This window comes from Parus major, chromosome 5 (genome assembly GCF_001522545.3).
Source record: "Parus major isolate Abel chromosome 5, Parus_major1.1, whole genome shotgun sequence".
Taxonomy (NCBI): domain Eukaryota; kingdom Metazoa; phylum Chordata; class Aves; order Passeriformes; family Paridae; genus Parus; species Parus major.
In genome coordinates, this window is record NC_031774.1 from 40,186,967 (window position 1) to 40,200,209 (window position 13,243).

Sequence of the window (13,243 nt, forward strand, 5' to 3'; positions counted from 1 at the left end):
GCGCAGAGCCCGCACCCAGGCGTTCTGCCGGCAGCTCCCCGCCCGCTCCCCGCTCCGAGCGCCGCCGCCTCGCCCCCTCCTCCCCTCCCGGATGCCACGGCCCGCACGGTAGGCAGAGCGCCGGGGCTGCCCGACCCCGCCGCGGGCCGGGAGGCGGCTGCGGCTCCCCAGGCGGGGCGCGGAGCTCCGGCAGCGCAGGCCCCGGCCCAGCGCCGGTGAGGCGGGGGGAGCAGCCCGAGCTCCGCGGCCTCGCCGCCGCAGCGGGGCGGGCGGGGGGCGGGGCGGCGGCGGCCCCGGGCCCTTCCCCTGCCGGTGCCGGGCCCGGGCCGCTGCCGAGCAGCCCGAGGCGAGCGCGGGGAGGGGAGGAGGGAGGCGGAGGGCGCAGGGCCCGGAGCGAGCGGGGCCGGGGCCCCCAGCAGGTCAGTGCGGGGCGGGAGGCGGCGGCAGGACGGGAGCCGGGCTGCGGGGCTCGGCGGGAGCGGCAGCGGGCCGGGGGCTCGGTGGGCAGCGGGGCTCCAGCCAGCGGGACTGGAGTGCCCCGGGGTGCAGGGCGGACCCGGGGGCACGACCTGGTGCTTGGGGTGGGGAGGAAGCGTGCGTGGGACTCAGCCCGGCCCGCCCACGCCGAGCTGCGCCTGCCGGGTGCGACTGCGGCGGGGGATGCTCGCTGGGCGGGTAAGGCAGCATCTCCTCGGGCAGCCCTGGGACAGCTCGCCAGGGCCCTTCTGCGGGGCCGGCAGGCACGGACGGGTTTGGGTCGGTGTTGTGGGAGATTTCTGGGTACTTGGCTCTGTTTAGACACTGTTTGCCCGCCTTCATCTTGGACCGTGTACCAGAGTGTTTATAACTAATGCTTGCGTCTGCCCGCCTGATGGGTGGCTGCGGCCCAGCAAGGCACAGGGGCTTCCCTGCACTGCTGGAGCAAGTTGATGGCAGAAGGAGGGAGTGAGCCCCAGCCCCTCAGTGTCCTCTCACAGTGCACATGCACTGGCCTACGCCACTGGCCCGTGATGTGACATAAAATGTCACCCCATCGCCGTGTTGTGTCATGGCTTGTGCTCAGTCCCCACGTCATCCTGGCCACAGGATCCTCCTTCTGGGAGCTACACCTGAGGGTATTAGATATGCTTTGTGCTGGGAGGGAAGAGGAGGGGGAACCTCTCCCCATTTTTCCCTCCAGTTTTGTTATACTGATGATTTTGGGAGGGCTGGTAGGTCAGGGTAATCTAATGCTCTGGCCAAGATTCTCTCCCCCACTTTACAACTTCATCCAGATTTGTCCATGGATGAAGGCCCTGCCTTCTTCCTTGCTTGCTTCCCCATCCTCACTAGCAGCAGCAGTGCTGTACAGTGAGTTTGCTGTTCAGAAACCTTCTGAACAGAGTGTTTTCCAGGAGAATGAAAGAGAGACCTTTGTCTGGCTGACAGATATTATTTCTGCATGAACATCTTTTTCCTTTTAACTGTTTAGCCACCATCTCCAGGACTGATGTACATGGCAGCCCCTTTCAGAGAGTTCACAGGGGAGCAGCTTATGAAGGGAAAACTGGGTGGGGAAACAAGGTATGAGAAAGCACTTTGCCCATGTGGAGATTTACAATTCTGTAGGACTGGTCAGGCTGCCTGTCTGAGCAGAAGAGAGACAATAAAATATGCCATTTGGGAGAAAAGGTGCTTTTGTAGTGGTTTGCAGTACTTATTCAGAGGGGAGGTGGGAGAAAGTGGGGAAAAATAGGAAAGTGACTCTTATACCAGACCAGAGCCTTGGCCTCACTGCCTTCCTTGCTTCTCTGCAAAGTGTGGTCAAAAGCTGGGCAACAGATGGAGAGGGAGGCAGAAGCAGCTCTTTCAGGAAGCGTTTGTTGAAAGTATCCTGGCAAAGAGCCACTGGCAAACAAATAAGTAATAAATAAAAGCAGGGAGGCCACCAGCACCCCTGCAGCCTCTGACTCCATAGCACATATGGGCTTTTCTGGCTTCCCTGTGAGCTTAAACCTCTGCCTTCTTCGCATGGCTCCATGCTGGCTCCTGACACTCCATTCCAATGCCTTTCAGCTCTATTTTCTATTTTTTTTTTATTTTTTTACATGATAACATTTGAATTGCTCTGTAATGACTCTCCTCTTCAAAGCTTTCCCTGAGGTTAACTATTTCATCTCTGGTTTGGTGGCTGCTGCTAATGGTAAGCCTGGGTGGTCCTGTGCAGGGAAGAAATAGCGGTGCTTGCTGGGGATGCAGATCAGGGGTGTGTGTAGACCCTTGCCAGTAAATACTGTCCTCCTTGCATGCAGAAGAGACTTCTGGCCCATGGGGACATAAGGTAGATTTCAGCACAGCGTAAGAGCCTGCATCTGCAGAATTGTAAAAGGATGTCTCTGCTTTTAAAATATTCCTTGCAGGAAATACTCTCATCTTAAGAGACTTCGAGAGCTTTCTGAAAACACAAAGAGGGAGAAATGTTTGTAACACCCACAAGTGAATTCAATTGATATTAAACTAATCAATCACCTAAACTCCTTGGCAAACATCAGTGTGCTGTGCAAATGCTGACTCCTCCACGAGTCTTACAAACACCAAAGCCTTCTACTGTTGTCACTCCTGTGTTTCTTACTTACTTTAGCTGCTGTAAATATATTTTGTGTACTTAGCCCCAAGTTTGAAGAAAACACTGAATTGTTGATGAGCTGTGCTCAGAGCAAAAGCAGGTTTGCTTTGAGATTATTTCAGGAGAAGCAGCTCCAGTCCTCATTTCCTTCAGCCATGGCTTGAGCACATTCAGTCCCTAACCAGCTGTTACAAGAGAACTTAGATCTTTAAAAGATCCCGCTTGGCATGTACCTGCACTTTAAGGTGCCAAAATATCCTTTCACGGCTGTTTGAAGTTACTGCTTCAAATGTGTCTGAGACTGGTAATTAGAATGGGATCACACCTTGTTATTAGGTGGGGACAATGTCAGCAGTTTGCTCGCAATATTACTGCAACAATGGGACAGACAGAGCGGTGCACAGCCCTTCCCATCACCCGGGGCACTATTGTTGCTGGTTAATGGGTGAGAAAGGGCACGGCAAGTCCCCTGGATCTCTCTGCTTGGGAGGGGGGCACAGACTTACTTCTCCCAGCCTGCTGCCCTGATCCCTGTGTCACCCTTACCTAACACAATGTTGTCCAGCCTCTGAGGAGCATGAACACCATTGTATAGAAACATTTCAATACTGGAATCAGTGATGAATCCCCATGAGAAGCTGGGGTTACCATTTTGACCAAGGAGGGGCTCCTTGCAGTCATAGCTTGATCTTAAATAAAGATGTATTTAAAATGGAGTACCGGAGCAGAGAGATTCAGTGCTCCTGTTCAGTGGGAGCATGTGAAAACTTCGGGTGACCTGATTGCCCACTCCCCAGCACCACTGCCTTCCTTGTGTCTTGTAATCCGCAGATTTGTGGCTGAACAGACGAGGACAGGATCTGAACAAAGACAAGCTCCACTGCACCCCCAAGTGTTAAAAGGTAGCTTGTGAGAGGTGGAAGAATATGTCATCATGTAATTTTGAGTTCCCCTACCAGAGATAGGAAAGTGCTGTGGCCCTGCTGCGTTGGAGAACACTTTGTAATTAGCTGGGAGTTGGTGGCAGGAGGTGCCACTCATTGTCAATGAGACAATTGACAATGAGCCCCTTAACGTGCTGTGTTGGGTGGGCAAGGGGACACCAAAATTCAGAGAAGCTGAGTGTGCGGGACTTAGGGGAAACAAGTTTCGGAAATGTAGCTGGGGAGCGGCTCCCAGCTGCTGCCAAAGTGAGCCTGTGGTATCCTGAGTCAAGGTCTGGGGCCTCTGTACTGGCCAAGCCAAGGCGACCCTGTTAGAGGAATCCTCTTGCTGTGCTACCCATGCAGCAGGGTGGTCCACACTAAGGTGGCACAGCACGGAAGTGGCACAGGCTGAGGTGCTGAAACGGTGTGAGGGCTGGCAAGCTGGGGGGTGACTCTTGAGGCGTGGAAGTGGCTGGCCATGGACCACAGGCACCTGTGCAGCTAGGATCCCAGCCAGCATTGGGACAGCCTCTAGTAATGTGGGGCTTGGGACGCACCTGGCTGGAGAATCTGGTTCCAACAGCAGATTGGGATGGTCTTCTTGGCACAGCTGTGGTTTGGAGTAGAATGTTCATACTTTGAGATATTCAAAACCTGCCTGGACACAGCCCTGAGGAACCTATTCTAGCTGACACTACTTTGAGAAGGAAGGTGGGACTACAGGACTTCCCTTCAGCCTCTGTGCTTCTGAGGTTATTTTTCCTGTCTTCTGACAAATTCAGTCACCATGGGGTAATCCCCAAGGCAGCATTAGAGAAATGATCAGAAGCTGAAGTTTGCCTTGCTTCCCTTTGTCTGCAAGCAGCATTCTGGAGGTCTCTACAAGACTAGGAGACTGCCAGGACTTGGGACATGCACTATTCATTGTGTTTCTGGGCTGCTTTTCTCAGGGAGGGCAGAACTGTGGAAGTATAATGGCAAAGAGGACAGAAAAAGGAACCAAACCTTACAGACTTCAGAGTAAACTTGGCCTGTGCCTTGTTTGGCTCTTGACCTGCTGCTGAATAGGATGGATGAATTAAAGTCAGGACTTAAGTTAATGATGAGAAAGCCACAACCTAAGCACCTGTTTTCAGTCTCACTGTGTTTGTACACTTCTGCTCTTTTCCTAAGGACAAGTTGTTTCTCGGTGATGAGCATGATGTGATGCTTAGGGCTGAGAAGGAGGCTGCACTGTGCTTAAGTGAGTGGGTTTATAGCTAACATATGTTTTTTGAGATACTTAATATCTGTATTTCTTGCATTACAGAATGTTGAGTGATGCATTTCTTACTAGATATCACTTAATTATTTATTATAAATTTAGTCCATCTGTATTTCAATGGAAAGTGAAGTCCAATTGATAATGCAGAATGTGAGCATTTAAAAGGTTGTTTCTAGTTGTTTAAATGAAACTGCTTAAAACGTATGAATCCAGAAAAGAGAATAGTTTTATGAAGACTTTATTTATATATGTAATGAATTTAACAGTACTATGCTGCTATCCTATATTGTATTATTATAATACTATATTATAGGAACAAAATTTTGTTATAGGAGATACAAAATATAGCTGGTGATATAACCTGATTATTTTTGACATTTAAGAATTCAGAACTAATACAGATTATCCTCTTACAGTTCATCTTCATTAGGCTTTGAAAGGGAACCAGGCTTTCCTGCATTAACCTGCAGTAATTTTTCAGAACTTTTTACTAAACTAATCCATGTTCTAAGTTAATGGAAACATTTTTCCCCCTCTACTTTCAAAGAAGGTTTCTGCTGTCAGAGCCACTTTTGCAGTTCATCAGGCTTTAGCTCCAGGTTCTCAACCACTGAGCAGATCTGGCAGCAAGGACATACTGCATAAATTTCTAGTGACTTATTTTTCACTGATGAGAGGGATCTGAGGTCTTATCATGTAGGTTTTAAGAATTTCCAGTTTTAAAGTGGCTGTCTTTTTAATTTAAAAAGTGTTTAGTTCAGAAAAATCTGATTACTTTTCAGTCAGGTGTATGTTTCCAAGAGTCATAATTCTTTTATTTGTTCTGGTTCCAAGTCCTCTTTATTGCTTTTTCCTTTCATATTACTGTCGCTAATCTTCTCATCAAGCAGTTTCATTTGATTTTTCTGCTGGGAGGTTTTCATCAAGCTTAATTTTCTTTTATCCAGGTTTTTAATTTCTTATATTTTCTTCCATGAAATTTCATCAATTTCTTCCTTCTTTAAGGAACAAAGTAACCCCAAACAAAGGGAATATTGATAGTAATTGTGTTAGTGGCTGTGTAGCCTCCTGAGAATTGTGCATTTTAAAGACTTTCATGTTTTGTTCAGTCATTTCAGGAGTCAGAGGATGAATGTCTTCGCTAATACAGTCCTCTGATATCCTACACATTGGGCTGGAAAAAGCTAGCTGTGGAAAACTTTAGTAACCAAACTTAGAGAAACTATGACCATGCCCTAGGTCTTATCTTAGATACGTATATAGACTTTGAGGACTATAGCTTTATGTGTGCTCCAGGTTTCAGGATTCCTTCATCCTGGCAGATGTGTCTGAAGGACCAGCTGTTTTTCTGGATAGTACCTGCACAGAGCTAAACTTCAGGGATTTCTTTCCCTCCATAATGAGAAGGTGAATTTCCAGCCCTCTTAAAAGGCATTTGCAGTTTGTTTCAGCAGAGATGCCACTCCACATTTCTTTGGGCCTTGTTTTTTTGCTTTTTGGGGCTGTTTTGGTGGGATTTTTTTGTGGTTTTTTGGTTTGTTTTGTTTTTTAGGGGGGATGTTTTGGTTTTTGTTGTTTTGTGTTTTGTTTGTTTTGTTTTTGTTTTATGGAAGGTATCCTGGAGGTAACATACATTTCTGTACGTACGTAGCCTTAGAAGTCCAAGCTGGGAGCAGTACTCAGGGGTATCCATACACCTCCCCAGCTGCCCATGGGAGCCCTCTGTGCCAGCGCTGTGTTCTCTCCATCCCCTGGGGCAGGAGAAGAGCTGCACAGGTATTTCATGTGACTCTGCTGACCCTTGTCTCCACTCCTGCTCTCAATGCTGCAGGCTGGCGTGCTCCCAAACACCCTGGGGAAAGCTCTCTGTTCCTCAGAGCGCACCTCATTTGTGTCAGCAGGTATCTCCCCTCAGCTGAACAGAGCTGAGCTGGGTAGATGGGTTCTGTGGCCATGTCCTGTGTGTGGCCAGCCTGGTGCTCTGCATAGCAGCACTGCTATGGGAGCTCTCGGGTTCAGTCTGGTCCTGCAGCTCATTTAACACTGGCTCTCTCCATGACATGGTGAGCATTAGGAAGAGCCTTTCCAGCGTCCTCCTGTGGCTCCTCACACCTGGCTTTTGTTACTCTTTGGTCCCCTCCCTCCAGCACGACATTCATGTGCTCTGTGATGGAGCTGTGCTGCCAGGAGAAGCATGGAAAGTAGCTGGGCAGGGTTTGGAGACCAGTGTGTCCTGCAGGTATCGGTGTATCCCCAGGGAAAAAGCAACAGTGTGGGATTCAGCTTCACTTATAAATGTTAGTGCCCACCACTCTGGGCTGCCTGTTCTGCTCACCCTCCCAGAGATGTGGCTGGCACCAGGATGTTGGGACAAGCCAGAACCTCCATAACATCTGTGGTTGTACAGATTTTTGTCTCTAGTGAGCGCAGGTGTGCTGCTGCCAATAGCGAAGCAGAGGAGTATTTCACTGCAGGATGTGTCCGTGCTTTACTGGAAGTGCTGGCTGCCCCAGGGAGCCAGTCTGGGAGGTGGCAGCTGTGCTGAGGTCTCATACATTCACACCTTGTGTTTTCCCAAACTGGCTGGAGGTGTTTCCAGGTGGAGAGATGCTTCCCAGAGCAGGGACAGCAGCCATGAAGCACAGTGAGCACCAAACTGCCTCTTACGTCAGTCACACAGTGCATGAGGAGATGGAGACCCTCACTCATTTAGTAAGTGACTTGCTGGTGCTGCAGAGGCCAAATGTTGGGATCAGGTTCTCAGGGTGCTCAGTGCAGAGCCACAGGACACAGTGGCAATTTGGGATGTACTGGGTGGGGATGCAGGAAATGAGAACATTGGGATGTAGGAAATGAGAAGCATAAAGCAGGAGCCTGGTCTGGGACTGGGCCAGGATACCCAGCCATTCCACAAGCACCTCCATATCAATGCTGCATCCCAAAACATCTCTTCTAAAGTGGACACAGAGCCTGTCTGATTCCTTCTAATTGAGGTAAGGCTTCAGTAGCTGCTGGGCTGTGGAGAGGCTTGCAGTGGCTCTTGCTGGGACATTGATCCCTGCAGGGTGGGTGGGGGGGGTGTGGGATCAGAGAGAGATAACATCCTGCTGACACTGGGTCCCCAGATATCATCAGCCATCTGTATTGTTAGTGCTGCCTCTGCTGTACCCAAGCTGCCCTGGAAGGACAAGGATATGTGAACGTGGGAAGGTTCGTTTTGCAGCCATCTTCTACAGTGTCTTGTGTTTAATTTCCCAGTCTTTTCTGTTCCACTTGAGCAGTGTTTATGTGGAGGGCAGGGAGTGGCTGTCTGAGGACCCCGTGCTTCTGGCAGAGTGGGCAAATATGGGGCATCTAGCAGCACAAGGGCTGCCAGCCCTTCCCTGAGCTCCCTGTGTGGCCCTGTGCAGGGAAGGTAGGCTTGTGAAGAGAAGCCAGGGACAATCTCTCTGCTTCCCTCCCATTTTCCCCCTGATCCTAGACAGTCTTTTTCCAAGGTTGAATTGCATGAAGCATCTCTGATGCAGCCTTTTGGATGCAGTGTGTTTGAAAGGATGCAACCCCCCCAGCAAACCTGCCAGGCTGGGCTGGCAGCCCCTACGCAGTGTTGTGTTGTGTGCCCTTGCAGCAGAAAAAGCTTGCAGGTCGCTCTGTGACCACCCCGCTGCCAAATCTGCCATCTGTCTCACATCCTGTGGGCGATGCTGTGCCTCCCAGCCCACGGCTTCTCTTCTCCCAGTGCCTTGTCCCTTTCCCAGCCTGGCTGCTGTACATGTCCAGATGTGACACTTCCTTCTCTGCCTGAAGGGAAAAAAAAATTCTTGTGGTTTTCTCCATCGCTCCCGACGCCCCCTGCGCCGGTGTTGGCAGCTGCTGGCCCGTGGGTATAGGCAGAATGGGGCAGGACAGCAGCGCAGTGGGTGCAGACAGTGCCAGCCTGCAGCACTGGCACAACAGAGTCTGTTTGCTGACCATCTGTGTCCCATTCCTCCCTTGTGCTGGGCCACCTGCCTGTGATAGCTTGGGGTTAGGGTTTGGATTGGGGGTTCGGAATGAGGGGGGGGTGCGGATCATGAACCCCAGTTCTTTTCCCAAAAGTCCAATGATTTCCTTCTTGTCTCTGGTGCTCCAGGGCCATTTGACTCCCCAAATCCTTTCTTTGGAGGAGATGAGAGCAGGCTGGTGGGTGTGGTGGGCTGCCTGCTGGGGTCTGCTGTGCCCTGCAGCAGGTACATGACTGTAGCTGTGCTTGGGTGTTGTGGGCAAGGGGAATTCCCGGGGATGATGCAAATGTTGGGGGCAAGTCTTGTCACCATACATGAGTATCTGTTTCGGAAGGAGGTTGAAACAGTCATGCTTTGCAGAGCCACATGTCTGCAGCTCCACATGTGCCTGGGAGAGCTGCCTTCCTTCCTGGCTGCAGCAGCAGTTTTCCTCTCATCTCCCCCAAAAGCTGTGTGGGCTGCAGAGACAGCTGGATGAGTGCCCCAGCGACCAGAGGAGAGACTACCTGCTCCCTCCACCTCCCCAGTGAAAAGCAGCCCCAGGATTGCCCTGCATGGTGTACGCCATCAAAAGCTTTCCCTTCCCTTTGATGCACTATTGACTCAAACCAGTGTGCTGAGTGCTAATCCCTCTGGCACAGTTGGATGCAACGAGCATGGCTGGATGTGACTGGCAGCTGCTGGGGCCATCCCCACATGTGCAACCCACTGCTGCCAGTTCCCATGCTCCCAGGGCAGTGTGATTCATCCCAGTCATATGGTGTCACCCAAGTCTGCTTGGAAGCTGGGCAGAGGTGGGAGGAAAGCCTTGTCAAGGCCAGGATTGGTGAGTGATTATGCTTGTGGGCTCCTGTTGCAGTCCAGCCCTCACTCTGCTCTTGGCACCAAGTACAGTCAATAGAAATGTTCTAGCTCTGCTCTAGATTTTAGATGCTCTAAAATAATATTTTGTGTGTGTGTGTGTGCGTGCACATGTGTGTGTAGTGTTGTAATCCACTGCTCTCAGGAAGAAGTTTCTGTGCTTGCAGAGAGGGGAGCTGGGCAGGGCAGGAACGTTTCTTTGCTTCTACAGCAGTCAGCTGTGGAGGATGTTGTGACTGCTTGAAGATGGGCAGGGGTGAAGGATGGAGAGGTAGGTGGCAGCCAGGCTCCAGAGCAGTGCACGTCTGGACCCAGGAGAAGGGGATCAACAGGATAACCATAGCACTGCCCATTGGCCCCTAGGAAGGTGTGGGATGAGGGTGCTCGGTGGGAGGGTGCTCCCAAGTTCCTGACAGGAAGCAGCAGGCTGGAACAGAGCAGATCTGTGCCCAGCAGCATGAGTACTGGGCCCCTGGTAGCCTGCCATGTGTGCTCACACTGCACAGCAGGCTGATGGGCATCAGCCGTGAGGAGGGCTGGCTGGAGCTCAGCAGCTGAGAGCTGCTGCACAGGGGCTTGAAATGTCCCTCCTTTCTCCACCAACTCAACGGTGAAGTCCCTGACATCCCCAGGTGTGTTATGCTGTCCTGGCCAGGCAGGACACTGGGATGCCAAGCCACCAGAATTGCCTGGCTCAAACAGTGTGATGCTGGGCTTCCCAGTCTGCATCCCTTCCATGCACAGCTCAACTCCTCTCCTTGCCAGTCTCCTTCTCTCTTTCCTCAGGTAGAGTTTCCTCATGATGGCTCCAGCTAGGCTGGCTCCTCCCATGGCTAACAGTCTCTGCAGCAGGTTGCTTTATAAAAGGCATCAGATAAACCTCCCTCAGCTACATGCTCCCCAAACAGTGGAAGGGACTGGAAAGAAAAGAAAGTGGGGAAGAAAGAGTTGCCTTGTCCCTGTTTCCATCCTGTCTTGTTCCGTCTCCAGGAACCAAAGTGCACCTAGCACCTTGTGGCATTGTGAAAGATGCCTGTGACTCACGGTGTCAGCTTCGGTTTGGGCCCTGACCAAGGCACAGCTACTTCTGGTTTCTGTACAGATTTCCACAAGGGAGTGTTTTTCCCAGTGAAGGTGGCACTTTTCTTCACAAAGACCTTAAAATCCTGTGTGAGCACTGTAACCTGGGTGGGAGAAGAAGCAAACTGGCTGTAATTGCCTGACATCCCACCACAGCTGCAGCCTTGCTGAGAGGTGTCTTCCTTGGTCTTCAGTGCCAAATGGGAGCTCCCTCTGCAAAGCAGGCTGTGCTTAAGGGCATATGCTGTGGTCATGGAGCTGGCAGGCAATAAGGAGCCCCGAAATATCCTTTGCAGGGAAGTTCAAGCCCTTCCCTTGGTCCAGCTGCTGCCATGTCCCTCAGTCACATAGGCAGCAGGGGCTGAGAGTTGTTCTCATCTGCATGTATCATCGTTAATTAATTGCAAGTGCAGGGGTTGCTCTGGGGACTGTGAAGAGCATGCAGCAGCCCAGCTTGGACCAGGGGGTCTGATGGCACCAGGGTGTCTCTTTACTGTTTTCCTGAAATACTGTTTTTTGAATGGATGTGTGTGTATGCATGTGTATAGGTAGCCCCTTTCCCACATGTGAGCTACCTGGGTCTCCATTCCTTGAAGTTAACCCTGGCTTTGTCATAGTATCATACAAAAGTTTGGGTTGAAAAGGACCTTTAAATGTTTTCTAGCCCAATGCCCCTGCAATGAGCATGGACATATTTAATTTGATGAGTTTGCCCATGGCCCTGTCCAGCCTGACCTTGAATGTTTCCAGGGTTGGGGCGTCTGCAACTTGTGGCAATGTTTCACCATCCTCAACTTAGAAAATTTCTTTCTTATATCTAGTCTGAATCTACCTTCTTTTAGTTTAAAATTATGTCACTACAAGGTCTAAAAAAAGTCTATTCCCATCTTTATTTTAAGGCCCCTTTCCTTTCTCTCTGCTCCCAGCCATCACCTACCAGCAGCCTAGCAGCACCCTGCTCTCTGCTTGGGTTGGTCCTGGTCCAGGTAATCCTTTGTGCTGAAGGGTGTTGATTTAAGTTTTATCAGAGGACAAGGGTGCATGATACTCTGGGGAGCTTGCAGCCCCATTAGCTCACGTTTGCTTGGTGCACTGCACACACAAAATGTGGTGTATGGGGCTGTGTGCACAGCGGGAGAGTGAAATGCAAACCAAACATGGGTTAGAGCCAACCTGCACTGGCAGCTTAGTCAAATGTGGCAAAAATGGCTGGGGGTGGAATAAATAAATTCCGCTCCGATTCTTCCTTCCCAGGCTCAGTGTGCTGGCTCCAGCAGCTGCTGGCTCGCACATGTGTGGAGGAGGCTGGAGAAGAGCTGCTCTCTGCACAGCAACTCCCACGCACTGGCCCAAACAAATCTCCCTGGCTGTAGATCTCATTGTAAGCACTGTTTGCTCTCCATTACCTGGGATTTGGCTTTATTCTGCCAAGGAACACTGCAGCAAGTCAATGTTGGCCTGCTCAGTCCACAGCATACTGGCAGGAGAAGGGGCTTATGCAGGTGGCTGTTTGGAAGGCCACAACCATTGTCCTGCAGAGAGTCCCAGGGGGTACTGGGATGCCTTATCGTTCAAAAACTTCATGGAATTTAGTCTGTGCAAGTGCCAAAAACCTGCTCTGTGTGGTGATGCTGGGGAAGAAGGGGAGGGCAGGGAGCTGTGGGTGATGTGGCAGCCACCACAGGGACACACAGCAGGGGAGGGGTATGTATTGGTTACAGGTGAGTCCCTGGGGCAGCATGACCCTGCACAGGGTTTCCAGAAGACAGTGGCAGCCTGCCAATCCTGAGCGCAGATAAACTTCTTAGCTCCCCAAAATGGAGTCAGTCTCAGCTTTCTAGTGGGTTACATTATTAGGTGAGCAGTGTTGGCAAGGCAGGTTGGGAATGGTGAAGCACTGGGGGTAGGAGCAGCAGTGCCAAAGGCAGGCTCACCACTGAGGGGAAGCACTGTGGGGTTTGCATCCCCAGGGCCTGGGTGGGCTCATGGGTTGTGCTCTTCCTGCCCTGGCTGGCAGTGAGCCTGGCTTTGTACTCCTCAGTGAGAGAGCAGTGCCAGAACTTACTGGTAGGGAAGATGAAGTTTATACCATTTTTTAGCAGTTTTTTTTTTAAGCAGTCATGCACTCATATTAATTTTCTCATTCAGTGGTGGGTGTGTGTGGGAGCTGGAGTAGGATCAATGAAACATGAGTCCTCATGACCTCTCTGAGTGACCATATCTTCATTGGCAATGACAAAACTAATATTTGAGCAGGTGTTTTTTACCTGATAGGGGTCATCTGTTGCTGCAGAGTGGTCCTTTGCCTCCAAACCTTACTAACCCCAGCCTCCATAGCCCACAAGTCATGCTGCTGCTTGTGGTATGGTTCTCCTTGTTTGAAAGATGCATCTAATTTGCAACAGGCTAACAGAACAGGCTGGTCTATGTCCCATGTCCTGCTGGTGATAGGATGGGGTGTTCTGCTGGTGGGTTGTCTGAGAGGGTGTGGGCACAGCACTCA

The 13,243-nt window shown here is 50.9% G+C and overlaps 1 protein-coding gene across 4 annotated transcripts in view; it reads left to right on the plus strand.

Annotated features, from left to right (window-relative positions):
* The window catches only part of TMEM63C (transmembrane protein 63C), a 32,339-nt gene continuing 19,096 nt past the window's right edge, over positions 1-13,243 (plus strand). Inside the window, exon 1 of one of the 4 annotated variants that reach the window (XM_015630655.3) lies at positions 1-108. The gene's annotated coding sequence lies outside the window, so the exon portion shown is untranslated. Of the gene's footprint in view, positions 109-194; positions 216-350; positions 420-7,764; positions 7,789-13,243 lie in introns of those variants that run through there. The other 3 variants (XM_015630658.2, XM_015630656.2, XM_015630657.3) reach the window with 3 other exon arrangements.